Source organism: Haemaphysalis longicornis, unplaced genomic scaffold, assembly GCF_048455015.1.
Source record: "Haemaphysalis longicornis isolate Haplotype H1 unplaced genomic scaffold, Haemaphysalis longicornis Haplotype H1 scaffold_13, whole genome shotgun sequence".
Classification (NCBI taxonomy): Eukaryota; Metazoa; Arthropoda; class Arachnida; order Ixodida; family Ixodidae; genus Haemaphysalis; species Haemaphysalis longicornis.
The window spans coordinates 79,304,867-79,319,793 of record NW_027526233.1 but is presented as its reverse complement, the minus strand read 5'-3'; positions in this window follow the sequence as shown (position 1 = coordinate 79,319,793).

Sequence of the window (14,927 nt, the reverse complement as noted above, 5' to 3'; positions counted from 1 at the left end):
CACGTTTGCTTGCATGCGCGCACGTGACGCTCCTCTAAAAAAGCGAGAAACAATGATTCTTTTGAGTGCGCGCCTCGCAACGACCGCGCAGTGTCCCCGGCGCACGTTTGGCTTGCAGAGTGTATTGACCTATGGGGATTGGCCAAGATCGGCGAAAATCTTCACCATTCGCCGTAATTGCCGCTAGAACTGCTCGGAACGTGAAAGACACGTTATAGGGTACGCCCCTCCACCATGATGTCCAATGATTATTGCTCCCAAAAAGAAAATCCCACACTTATAGCAACACTACTGTAGCAAAGTTGGTTAAGGCAGCACAGAAAAAGCAAATCGGCTACAACCGTGGACTCATACCGTCGTGATGACACAAAGGTTGTGTAAAGCTTCGATACCTCCAAGACTTAGGCTATGTTTAGACTCCCGACGAAAAAACCATAATGTTACCTCTAGACGTAAACAAAAACGGCGTGTCACGCAGTTTCGTTGGCTGAAACGTGAAATGACGGCATTCTTTACGTCTGTACGACAACTGCGGCAACAGTCTCAATCCGGCCTTTCGCTTTAGTGTAGGTTTCCTCGTTTTCAGAACTGCCGCTTTCTCAAAAGTTTTTTTTCCCCAAAAATTGGTCCCAAAAATTGGTGCAATTTTCCTTTACAAGCTACACGAGAAAGCGCACCTCCCTCAACGCAGATGTTCTTCTTAATAACTTTCTAGGGCGACATCCCTTCGCGGCAACGGTACTGAGCATTGGAATATCCCAGGATAAAAAGAGGTCTGCCGAGGGCAGCCCTGAATAGCGCGGTGCAACAGAACGAAGCTAGAAATAACCGCACTCAAACAGGTTCATATAACATTAACAGCGGCGGCACTGCCCATCGAAATCAATTAATAGGAAAATTTTCTGATACACAAATATTTTTTAATATCGCAGAAACACAATTTTCAAGTTATGAAATTGTCCGCGAAGGCTTTTTCTAACTAACGCGGGTAATGATTGGGCTGGAGATAATGTGATGGAAACTAAAATAAACCTCGTTTTGCAAGCGAGGATACACTATTTCGAGGATGGCAAAGGACACGAGCTTTATCTAAGCATACTGCGACACGGTACGCACTGCTGACATTCTTGGTACAACTTGGCGAAAGAAATATCCAAGCGATACGCTCCAACACCTAGCACTAGCAGGTCCGCCAACGTCAGTGCAAATGTCCCGAGGAAAGAACGAGCTCACATTAAGTACGATGTGGACGCGGCTCGTCTATGACACGCTCGTAGCGATGACGGCGCAGACGGCGCCGACGTGTTTCCACACATTGCGCGGCCAGGGAGAAGCTGAACAGGGTAAATCAAAGGAGTCGGATCCGCCTCGCGACTGGTCACGCGGCGTTAAGTCCGTAGGTGGTAGCACAGGCCGACTCAGTGCTGGCCACTACGCCAGAGCCTTTGCGACGACGCCCGAAAGCGTGGCGGTGGCTGGCAACGACCTTGCCTCGGTGTACGACGTACACCATGCGTCTCACACTGTTTCCCAAAGTGCCGTGCCCCCTTATATCCACCTTGCGTCTGGGTTCAACATTTTCCTCGCCCTCTCGGCCTGCGCCTCGCTCCGCACCTCTTCTTCCTCTCCATCAACCGCAACCGCTTGGTCTTCGGGGCTTCTTCTGCTTGGCAATATAGGATGCTAAGCTGTTACGCGGCTTTCTGGGTATTCTATCACAACCTGCATACCCTGGATTAGGGCCGCTTCACATTTGCTGGTTTTTGCTTCACCTACTAACCGCCGTCCACGAGGGCCATTCGGTGGCGATTCTTTGAAGATATTTTAATGTCAGGATCGTACGAAGCGCATGGGATCAATAGGATCTGGCCACTGTTGGCGCAGGGTGCCGACGAGACGGCGGAGAACATGAAATGCACTAACGTGGCTATGGCGGAGTACTATAACGTAATTTATGTTTTGCACCTTGTTAAGACTCAAGAAAATCCAGGGCTGGCTGTCCGCCACTCCTATTTTTTTCTACCCAGTTTCTCTAACCAGCATACTTTTTGGTGTCGAACGCAGCAATTATTTCCATCTTCGGAACCACCGTATCTAGTTTTCAGTACGTGATGTATGGTACATCGACTGTATGTATTATTCCCTGTTACCGAATTCTCGAGTACTCTGTTTTTTGAACCTTAATAAGATGGAGCACGTTTGGGGCGGTTTTCAACTGTTGGCGCTGCATATAGTGAATAGCTTGTGTAAAACAGTATCAAGTTTTTTGCCATCTTTTTTCATTTTTATGGCCTAAGGGCACTTCCCGGCATTACACAGTGGTGTGGGGAATAACAAAATGACAGGGTACACTGGACTGTCACGAGAAAATACAGGGGCTACATTAGAGCTTAGACTGGATTTCAGCACAAAGGTACAATGTACAGAAAACTCCACGTACAACATACACTGCTGTTCCAAAATAGCACAACTTATCATTATTAACCAAGCAACACAAATATAGCCAAAAAATATCAGGGCATACGACATACTAACATGTATTTGTTACACCCACAAGGCTGCAACGAACGCGCTGATGAATAGTCGCAATATTGCTCGTGGAAAAGCATCTGATGGCTTTCGGTAAGTGGCACTTCGCAAAAGAATGGGCTCAAGCGGGTCAAGTTGACACATTAACCTGGCGTAGTGCAAATCGCGTGAAGCATTGCCCACCTAGCCTTTTTACAGGCTCCCTATAGCCTTGCAGCGGGCTTCAGGAGGGCTCCGAGGCGAAATGGGTGACTTGGGCATACGCTCAGAAAACCGGTATTAGAAGTCGAATTGGTACATCACATCACACGTTTGCATTTTCGGAGGACTTCGTAACGAGAGAACCACAATGGCCTCTTTACTTTTTTGGGCCCAAGTTGGTCCTAAATAAACGCCGTTTATTGAAGTTTCCTTTATTTGTACGTGACAATATCCGGTTCAGTGAGCTACTGTATATCCTCGATGAAGAGCGAAAGGCACAAATGCCACTCCTCAGGCAAAAAGTTGACATCTCATCAGGCAGGCATTTCCTCGTCGTTCTTACGTATTGTGTTTTTCTCACGTCTGACTGAAGAAGTGCTTAAATACAAAGCCATTAGTGTTCACCCTCTGGCAAGATCTGGAGGAAGGATTGCAGACCTTCCATTTTACTCGCGCGTTGATCTCACTTCTTACGTTACTTTTTATTTCCCTCTCCCCCTTGCTGTCCACAACAGGTTCCTCCTCACTTTGTCAATTCTCGGCGACACTCAGTCACCACATGTGCAGTTTTCGAGAAAGCCGGGGTAGTAATCGCCACGGCACCCCGATGAAAGGCCGAGTGAAAAGGTATTTCCCACTGGAGGTATGGTTGATGCGATCGGTAGCTAACGTACCTTCTTAGAGATGCTCTTCCGGGCTCTGGGCCAGGACCTTCCTAAGGTGAGAAAGAGCAAGGAAGGAAAAAAGCCAATAAACAAAAAATAGAGACAAAATAGTCCCAAATAAATCGATTCTCGTTAAAAGATCAAAACGTCGAGATGATGTGATCACACTACGGCGCCTTATGCTTGTATAAAAAAAACGCGACGTGGTGGAGCATAATGGATGTACATCTGCCCTATATTTTACCAATATTACGGGATCGTCTACCGTTCAGTCGATCAACACTGTATGATGGAGTGATATGGCAAACTCGGCGAGTGTAGCCGCATGCGCCCTAAGCAAAGGCCGCTGCTACCGTCCTCTGCTAGGCTGTTTTAAGAGCAGACGGACACCACCGATTTTTGTTATTTACTTATAACACTGCCTGCCATACTCGAAATTTTTCTTCAAGACCACGCACGTGGCGCCAACTGAAAACAGTGTAATCAGAGTGGCCGAACGCACCTTACGTTGAACGAACTTTGCGCTCGGCAATTCTGATTGCTCGGTTTTCAAATGGCGCCACGTGCCTGGTCTTGAAGAATAATTTTGAGTATGGCAGGCAGTGTGATAAGCAAATAAGAAAAATCGGGGGCGGCTGTCTGCTCTTGGAACAGCGTAGCAGATGACGGCAGGAGCGGCCTTTGCTTAGTGCGCATGCGGCTACTCTCGCCCAGTTTGCCGTATCACTCCATCACGCGGCGCTGATCGACCGAACGGTCGACGCTCCCGTGATATTGGTAGACTATTGGGTAGACTTCGTTGACTACGTCAACGAAGTGCCCAGCTTGCCAGGCGGAACAAATAAAAGCACACGTTTCGTTGATAACAGATATAATCAGACCATTCTCCCACCCCTGGGCACATAATTAAATGAAAGAGCTGTGGGCTCTTTAACTACGAAGGTGCGTCCGCTAAGCCGTTGTTCCGATGGAAACGTTCTTGCAGGTTTCTGTTCCCGACTCATGGCGCTATTCAAACGCATGGAGCCTGTAATACAACCCGGCGTTGTAAAAACATTCGTAAGCTCTTGAAAAGGCCACAAGGTGTTACACTCGGCCTTATATAACTGAGCAAGCTTTACAAGGGCGTACCGAAAACGTTTGGCATCCATACATAAGAAGGTCAAGCGATGGAAAATCAGTGAAAGCACGATTCGTGAGAGCACGGGTGGAGCGGCCTTGACGAGTGGAGAGAGCTGCCCTTAAAGCCCTTCCGACGTTACCACATAGATATCGCGTCGTAGTGCTGCTCCCCATTTGCGAGGGGCAAAACGCCGAATGTATGTGGTGTCGTAAAGTCCTGTGACTTCAGTCAACGCATGTGATCGTTGCAAACTCTGGTGTGCAAGCAGTGGAGGGCGGCGAAGGGAAAGGAATTGGAATGAAGCTGAGAAAATACCGACAGTGGTGAACACCTGAAAGAAGGGCAGCAGGTTCCAAATACCGCTGCAAAAGTGACGAAACGGGACTACCCAGGTGGTTGTAGACCCCGAAGAATTGTTGTGGCACTGTAGAATGAGCGTGCGTGAAAGGCCGTGTTAAGAACCTTTGAAGCTGTAGCAATGCGTGAAAATCGGGTAAAGGCTGAAGTTCGCGAGGGGTAGAGAGGCAATGCTTAGGGATTCTTAAACATACGACAAACAATTTTCAGTTAATTTTTCTCCGCCAGCTGAACCTCGCGTTGTCGTTTTATTTGTGCTTGCCCTCCCAGCACCGCAGCTCCGACCATGTGACCCCTGCTGCAGCGCCGAGTATCTGACCCCTACATTGAGTCCCAAAACGCATGTTCGCGCATCCTATGCAAACGAATAAAAATTGCAGCCCGCACGCTTCAGACTCTACAGTGTACCTGGCCTTGCTCTGGACCAAACATTAGGACCAAACTGGACCCAAAGCTTCGTGCAGATGTATGAAACCCCAGAAAGATCCTATCTTACGGAAACCCGCTACACTAAAACATCTACGATACCACACCAATGCTTACCTTAAACTACACACAGATAAATAATCAAAATCAAAGAAACACAGATCTCAGTGAAACAGGGGCAAACAGCAACCCCTCTCACCACAGCAAGAATAGCTGTTTGCTAAGGAAGCCACAGCCACGACGGGAATACCAGGGAGTGAGGGATCAGTGTCACTATTCGGAGAGTACATTGAAGAACGGGGAAGATACCATCCTACGTCGTTTGCGAAGGAAACCTAACCGCCCTCACCGCTTTCTTTACGCACCATCTGGAACACCGTCGCAAGAGAGACCAACAATCCCCCGAAAATGAATCAACCCAGACCACACAAGAATAAGACATCGCCTAAGAAATCCCGAAAGGCAATCTTGCCGCCCCATGAACAAAGTGGACTGGCACCACCGAGAAATCACTAAAAAAAGGTGTAATGCGTTCAGGCATTGCAGCGACGAACTCAGTTATGACTAAAAAAACTGTAAAATTTTGTACATGGACACAAATGATTAAAAAAATCTCAAACTGGGCCCAATGAGTACTGGCGAAACACCGCCGTGATTTCCCCTCTATCTACATTCTGGCGTTGATTTATGCAGCCCATGAGACCGCCTAGGGCTACTGGGATGGGTGCAGACTGAGATTTTTTAAACCAGGTGAATAAGAAACTTATAGTTAAAGTGGCAAGCCCTGTTCAAGAGTTGGTTTTTTGCACAATCTAGTTGTTCATTTCGACTGTATAGTATTAACGTGCCTTTACACCAAACCTCAAACCTAAACAATATTTCTTTTTTGTACAGATATTGTGGTTTATTTTTGTCTTAGTTTATAATTTCTGTAAAACCTGTCTAAAACAATCAGTAAAATATGGGTGTTAAAAAATTAGAAATAAAAATTCACTGTTAATATATGTTGATTTTTTTTCATTTGGAGTAATCTTTTTTTATAAGTTTGCAAGTGTACGTTGAGAATCTTACTGCCACGTTCTCTACCTCAAATTTTAGATAAGTAGTTGTGCATGTGGGTAATGGTAAATGTCACTTAAATGCACTCATTTATTTGCGTATCCAATGTCTAGGATACTCGGGCGCTAATTTGATTTGTTTTTTTGGGGGAGGGGGGTTTAAGGCATGGGTGTTCCCTTAAGTCCCTGCGCCATGATATGTAATTTGGTATAAATGCTCTTTACACAAAGCAATTTGTCGGGTGGCCTCGGTGATGTGTTTTCGGATCTGTGTAGCCTACACCACTTAAACAATGGTAAAATAACACTAAAGTGCTGTCAAAACGAAACCCAAATCACGAAGCGCCCCCGACTTTCATCAAGACGGAACTGCACCTGCCACTGAAGCTGCGTCTATAAGGAAGGCACAACATACGGCCAGAGCAGTATATCTTGATTTTTACACAACCAGCCAAGCCATTGCTTGGTAACGCGCTGCTTAGTAACTGGGTTCTCGAAGGGTTTTGTTTTCTTGTGCGCTGACACGTTTTGCTTCAGGATACACTTCACCTTCCGGTTCACCGCTTCACGATCCGTTAAACTGGTGAATGTAGATGTGGTTGCCTGTATGTATCTCACCTGGCTGCATTCTGCCACTGCATCACTTCATCTGCTGCTGCAGAGTTATAGCGCTTGCAGTATATGAAAGACTTCGCGCTATGTAATTCCTCGCGCTTGGAGAGAGAGAAAGAGAGGGACCGTGAGACAGAGAAAAGCCTTAATTGTTAAGGGGGCTGTAGGCTTGTTGAGAAATGGGGGATAAAGAATGGTGTAAGTTGAAGTGGACTAAGATGACGTGGGGTCACTCTTCTGGGTGTAGTTACTGTTTCTTTGTGGGTTCTGATACAGACCACTGGACTTCAGTTATATGGGTTTAACTGGGTTTATTATAAAGTAGGAAGAGAAGCGTATACAAGCAACTACATGGCAGCAGCACAGAAGAGACAGTGAAGTACCGGACAGGGCGTGGGCGTAACTCGATGCCGTCGTATGCTCGAGGTTCACCGTGCTCCGCCGCTGGGAGGTCGAGAGGAATCCAACTCGTGGGGCATGGTATTGGGGGTTGTTCCCGCCGGCGGCTTTCATACACCGTGGGTTGGGCACCGCCGTCTACGATCTTGGCTTGACTGCGTGGCGCCATCTGTTAGTTTTTCACGTAACATCTTTCCTTCTTTGAAAAAGCTGTCCACTTTATCCGACGACAAAGTCTAGCAACCTCTTCGGGAGCATACTGGTTCTTCGGGGTCGGACCGGAGTGCATCCCTGGTCAGATGTTCTTCCGTTTGAGCTGATTGATCCGTTGACTTCTGTAGTCAAGGAGTTGGGTGATGCTCGGCTTGTCGAAGCTTGGTTGTTCGACGTACTCGCAGGCTGGTCAGGTGTGGTTCATCTCGGCTGGCTCTCATCAGAAGGCTTGGGTGTACTTCTAATGAAGACGCGATTTTTCCGCAGGATGCTGTTGCCAATTTTCACCCTGTATGACCTTGTTTGACCTGTATGACCCTGTATGACCTTGTATGATCTTGTTGAGAACCGTTCAGTCACAGTTGCTCTCTCCCACGTTTTGCGTTTCTGTGGTTGAACTGTCACGCTTTCTCCCTCCTTCAGGATTGGCAGAATCTTAGCTTGTTTGTCATGATGAGAAATTATCTTTCTTCTTCTCTCTTTCATCTGGTCCTTTACATTATCCTTGGTTGCAACAGTTGTGCTTTTGTCGGTACGGTTGTTCTTGTAGGCCGGCCCATCAGCAGTTGCGCCGGGCTTGCATTCAGGCCTTGCTAAGGGGTGTTTGTGAAGTGCAAAATTGCCATCTGCAAGTCTGATTTGCGTTCTTCAGCTTTCTTTAGCAGCATTTTTGCCGTTTTCACTGCTGATTCTGCCTTGCCGTTGGAAATTTGGATAGGCAGGACTCGAAGTTTTGTGTTCAAAGCTCCAGCTCTTACCAAAGTTCTGGAATTCTGCCCATTGAAACTGTGGTCCATTATCCGTGATGAGTAGTTGCGGAATCCCGTGTCTGGTGAAGTGAGCTTTATATTTCATAATCACGTTGTTTGAACTCGGAGATTTCAGTTGATCTACTTCCCAAAAGTCTGTAATAGTACACTCTGACTAAAAAGTTCTTGTCCTTGCACTCAAAGATGTCGCATCCCACTCATTCCCATGGGTAGCTCGGTTGCGGGTGCATAATCAGAGTTTCTCGCTGCTGCTAGATAGCATGCTTTTGGCATATCTCACATCTTGAGATGAAGACTTTCAGTTCTGCATTGAGTCCTAGCCAGACGACGCATTCTCGAGCACGTCGCCAGCAGCTCTCTATTCCGATGTGTGACGCGTGGAGCTTTTTTTTATTTCGGCTCGCAGCGACGTTGGAATGACTAATGGCATTCCCTTTTTTCATCTGTGATGGTGAAGTACATCCGTTTGTGTTGAGGTACTTGATATTTTTCCTTCGGCCATCCTTACTGGGTTGTCGCTGTCATTCCTCGCATTGAGTCGTCATCTCTTGTTGCATTTCCGATTTTTTCCTGCGTTTCTTTAGGCATGGGCAGGTGACTCACTATGTTGATGTTCTCAATTTCTTCCTCACTGCTGTCGTTTCGCAGAAATGCACGAGACATCCTGTCGGCCCATTGAAGTTCCTTGCCTGGTAGGTACTCGATGCTTATGTCGTACATTTGGTTTCGAAGAATCATTCCTTGCAGTCGCCGTGGTACTTGATCGAGTTCTTTCATGAGAATCGACTGAAGTTGCTTGTGATCAGTCATTATCGTGGTGGCTCTTCCAAAATAGTACTGAAAAAATTTCTTCAGTGCAACGACTATTGCCAGTATCTCCTTCTCAATCTTCGCATAGCGGATTTCTGTTGGTGTCAGCGCATGGCTTGCAAATGACACTGGCTGTCGGCTCTGGAGAAGACCTGCTCCTAGTCTCGTCTCACTTGCATCACACTGAATTTCCAGGGGTTTGAGCACGTCGTACTATGAAAGTACTGGTGCTTTGGTTGCTGTTTCCTTGGCACTTCAAAGTGCCTGTTCTTGTGGTTTTCCGCAGTACCATGGTTCTTCTTTGATCGTAATCTTTCGCAATGGTTCCATCCCCCACGAGATTCTCTCTAGAAATCTGGCGACATAGTTGATCATTCTACAGAAGCGCTGTACTGCCATTACATCTGTTAGTCTGGGCATTTCTTAAATTGCTTTGAATTTCTGTGGGTGGACTTACAGTCCTTTTTTTGTTACAGGTGTGCCAGGAACACTGTTTTCGACGTCTTCAATTGCGTCTTTTCTTTTTTGAGGCGTATTCCCATTTGCTGGGCTCTTTGAAGTAGTCTTTGCAATTTTCGGTGATGGTCTTTTGGCGCCTCTTTGTCTGTTCCGCCGATGCCGAACACCAGGACGTCGTCTGCGACGCAGATAACTCCATTGAGCCCTTCACGTGCCAGTTGAAGTCTCTTCTGGAAAATTTCATTGGTCACGGCAAGTCAAAGGGCAGGCGAAGCCATCGATAAAGCCCTTGAGGTGTTTGAAACGTTGGCATGAAGATTCATTCTTCATCGAGCGAACATTGCCAGAAGCCCTCTGGCAAGTCAAGGGTTGAGAACGCTTTTGCCCTGGCCAGTTCAGGTAGCATATCTTCAAAAATTGGCAGTGTGTGACGTTCCCTTCCGGAGCCTCATTCAATGCCTGTGGGTCGATGCAAATCCTTATTTCGCTGTTCTTCTTTGTTGCTATGACCATTCTGCTCACCCATTGTGTAGGTTCCGAAACTTTCTTGGTTACTTTCCTCTGCTCTAGATTCGTCAAGGCTGTGTTCAGTTGTGGTTGAATGCTCACAGGAACTCTGCAGTTTGTTATCGCTTTGGAACATGCTTCGGCGTGTGTCACCAAGTGAAACTTTTCCCGCAAGTGTTCCTGGAGAGTCTGCAAAAACATCTGGCTTTTTTTCCACAATGTGACGTGTGAACTTTTCATCTGAAGGCTCATCAATCCCGGCCACAAGATTGTAGTCTATTGTTGTGAGGCCCACCTTCTAAGCTGTCTTTCGGCCAATCAGCGGTGTGAGGCCTCCCTTAACAACTAGAAATTTCACCTTGCGCTTGGTCCCATTCCTTGCTGTCGTTTCGAGTTCCCCTTTTTCTATTGCCTTAACTGTGCCGCCATTCTATGTGTCCAGAGTTGTTACGCAAGGTTCCAGTTGCTTTCGTGTCAAGTGCCTTCTCATGATGACATCGACAGCAGCTCCACTGTCTACTTGGAATGTCACTTGTTTTCAGTTAACTTCCAGTGATGTGTAGACTGCGCTCGTTTTCTTTCTGTCAACGACAAGAATATCATCTTCTTCACCGCTTTCGATCTCTAACCCAGCTATAACTTTGCGACTGTTGCATACGGCCGCAAAATGGTTCTGCTTTCTGCATTTGCTGCATACTTGATTCCATGCAGGGCAGGCTGCGTTTTTGCGTGCATGGCTGCCACCGCAATACTTTCATTTCTGCAGAGTAGGCTTCTATGTGTTTCTTGCTTTAGTGGTGTTCTCGCTGCCGTTGCGAGTTGCTCGATAGGTATTCTTTTTCACTGCATGCACTTGTCTATCGCTCTTCGCTCCCTCTAAATGCTTTCAGTTGGAATTGTGTTGCTTCAGGATCAAGACACACCTTCGCAACTTTCTCTTGAGTTGTGTCCTCGAGTTTGAGTATGTCGGCAAGCGCTTTTTCGTCATGTACTCCTCATACGATTAGGTCGCGGATCAAGCTGTCTCATCGGGCCGAAAATCTGCAATCGCGCGCTTTCAGCTTTCAGTACGTCAGGAAACTGTCGAGTTGTTCCTCTGGCTGCTGTATGGGGGAACGGAAAATGTAGCGCGAATAGAGTTCGTTGTGCTTCGGTAGGAAGTATGTGTCGAGAAGGTTAATCACGTGAGCGAAGTCAAATTTTGGTTTCGGTCTTGCAGGGGAACGTACACCAAAGTTCGAAGTGTTGTATACATCAAGCAATGCTGGTGCTCCGATGGTCCAGAGATGAGCTACTTGCCGTTCAGCCGAGGCGCTGGCAGTGTACGTTGCTTTAAGGTACAGCGTGAAGGCTTGGTTGAAGATGCGTCATTGTTCCGCTGCGTTGCCCTCCGAGTGAAATTTTGGTGGTGCTGGAATCTTATCCTTTTCTTCGCTTGCGGAACAGCTGATTCACAACTCAGACACCATGTTTCGTTGTGGCTTCTGATACAGAACACTGGACTTCGGTTATATGGGTTTAAATGGATTCATTATAAAGTTGGAAGAGCAGCGTGTACTAAACACTACATGGTTGCAGCACACAAGAGAAAGTGAAGTGGCGGACAGAGCGCTGGCGTAACTCGATGCCGTCGTCTGCTCAAGGTTCACCGCGCTCCGCCGCTGGGAGGTAGAGAGGAATGAAACTCGTGGTGCTTGGTGTGGGGGGTAGTTCCCGCCGGCGGGTTTATTACACCGTGGTTTGGGGCCCTCCGTCTACGCTCTTGGCTTGATTGCGTGGCACCATCTGTTCGTTCTTCACGTAACAGTTATAGTAAGGGGAATAGACCTGTCGTTCTTTACTGCTCGAGATATAACGCTCGAGAGTCGGAACAGTGCAATTAGGTGAAGAGTGGTAGTGTCCACGAGCCTCGGGAGTACTATTTGCGAATTCGCTTGACATGTTCCCAAAAATGCATACAAAATATAGCCACGCCCAGCAAGCTGTAATAATGCCATAAATGAATAAAACACAACGAGAGGAAGTACGCTCACGCGAAATACCGGTGCGCCTACGACAACGAACCTCCAATATTTAATACAAAAGCATTAAAGTCCCATTTTTTGAACAGGCATGCGTAGGCATTTGTAGAGGCGAAGCGACACCTACATCCTCAGTGGACTCCGAGGCCACCATGCACCACCCTGACCGCCCCTTTGTATTCCAAGGGCCACGTGGCTATGAATGCGGGTATATGGGCCAGCTGAATATACGCGTCGTTTCATAGGAGCAGTACTGATTTCTGAAGGCGCAAAGGTAGGGAGGGGGAAGCAGATAACGCCAGCCTCGCTTAGCGGCGCAGCAGTCACCAGTGAGTCAAGACACTCAGTGACGTGCATCCCATCCCTCACTCCCAACTCTGCAGCCGATCCTGCTCTCATGCCTATTCCACTCGCTGCAGCCGATCCTCCTCAGAATGGCGGCCAATCTATTTCAGACGTGTCGACGTTGTGCCAACCAAACACTCCTTTCTAAAGTTAGAGAAAATTCACTGCATCAGTGGTGGGTGGATCGATATGAAAGTGCGCCTTTATGTGGGGCATTTAAGCTTTGTTCAGTGGTGCAAGGGACAGAGTGAGAAATGAATTTTTGTAATAAATACAAAGTTTCTGTAGTGGACAAATGGCGTCCTCTCAATTATATAATTAATAAATACAGGCGGGTATCAGAAATTCAAAGTACAACAGTGTACCTCTGTGTCATAAAGCAAGTATCGGTATACATTCAAATTGTTCACAGATTTGTTTGCTTAGAGCGCGATTAATTATCGGATGACATACTGATTGTAATGCACACATCACGTATACCTATCGCAAAAGGAATTGCAGTGGTCAGAACAATATTGCACTGACTGAGCGTTAACTAAAGCTTACATTAACAAAAATGTTGGTAACACATTTTATAACATGACAGCTAACAAATTATTCAGGGTGACCGAATTACCCAATTCATTGGTAGTATTTATGCGGTTGTTGTAGGGTTCTTCTGTATTGTTACAAATATAAAAATGTGCGCCATCGGTATTGAGCGCTGGTATTTGAACGCACCTGCAGGCTGGCGTAAATTTTAGGCTTCAACGTTAGTGTGATGGGCGATTCCATAGCGACGATTGCGATTTCAACCTAAAAGGAAAGGGCAGAAAATATATCCCACCCTCACATCTCTTGCGGTGGTTTTGTGAATAGTCCCTAGGGCAACATAAAGTCTGGGCGAGAAGGTAGGTGGTAAACTATCGCCACTTCACCTGCTTTTGTAATATCTCGTAATTGCTTAAAGTTTGCTTTGCAATTGCGCCACTGCCCTTGGGGAAAAGCAGCCTTTTGAAATTTTGTTTGTACTTTGATTTGACTGTCGTTTTGAACAACGAAATGTTTTTTTTTTTAATTTCAGTGATAATTCACTCTTATCGATCCAGATCGCGAACCGGTTCGGTACGTGATTTCCTCGAGCCAGAACTGAACTGGAACAAAATGATTTCGCCTGAACAAGAATCTTAACTGAACAGGTATTTTTTTCGGTTCGACTAACTTTATATATATATATATATATCCATATCCATATATATATATATCTATATATATGGATATATATATCCATATATCCATATATATATATATATATATATGAAACAAAAACATCTAACAATGTAAAATCCATCAGAGTTTTGCAAACATTTCAGCAAAGACACTAGCCTAAGTCAGGGGAAAATCTCTCTCTCTCTCTCTCTATATATATATATATATATATATATATATATATATATATATATATATATATATGTGACGTCCCGCAGATGGATGGTGCTGGCAGTTGGCCGGAATGGGAGATTAGCCACCAAGAGACGGTGCGGTGCAATAGTGGTGGACGAGGAAGAAGAAGTTGTTAATAAAGGTGTTGGTTCGACGGACGCCATGTCTCCTGCGTCACACTTGTCGACAGGATTTACCGTGCAACCCCGCATCATGACAACATCCAAGAAAGCCATCACGATCCCCAAGTACTCGGGAGCAAGCGACGATGTTCCCTTTGACAAGTGGCTCCGACTCTTCGAGGTGAAGGCTGCGGCCGCTGCATGGACCGAGCGAGACAAGTTGTGCAATTTCTCCGATTACCTTGAAGGTGAGGCCTTTCGCTGGTACCTTACCGAGGTGTTTGACACTGGCACAGCTTGGGAGGACCTCGTTGCATGCATGACCGAACGGTTCTCAAGCGCCATCGCGGATCCATTCCGTCAGTTCATTCATTGCCGCCTGAAATCGGGCCAGAGCCTCAAGGAGTATTACGATGAAAAAATGTGTCTGGGACGCCTCGCTGAACTAAAGGACGCAAACCTTATATCAGGGCTCATCGACGGCCTTCCTGCTGAAATGGAAATGGCTCTTGCCGGGCTTACTCCACCCACCCCAGCAGCGTGGCTTTCAGCTGCGCTTAGAGTAGAGGCTGCTATGAAGCGAGCTAAGTCGCACCGCGTTCAACCAGGTCGACACGCACAGATCAATGCACCGAGCGGCAATTCCCATCAGCATCCGCCTAATACGCCAGTCCGAGCACCCATGTCCGAATGCAGGCATTGCGCCATGGCCGGCTTGCCACGACAGATGCACTGGCACAATGAATGCCCACGACGCGCAAGCATTTCCGCCCTCGCTACCAACCAGGGAAACGAGGAGGGCGACCCAAAGCTATGTTAATTCACTTTGATGCACTCATTAACGGGCACCCAGTCAGCGCTACTCTTGATACCGGAGCCACAATTACC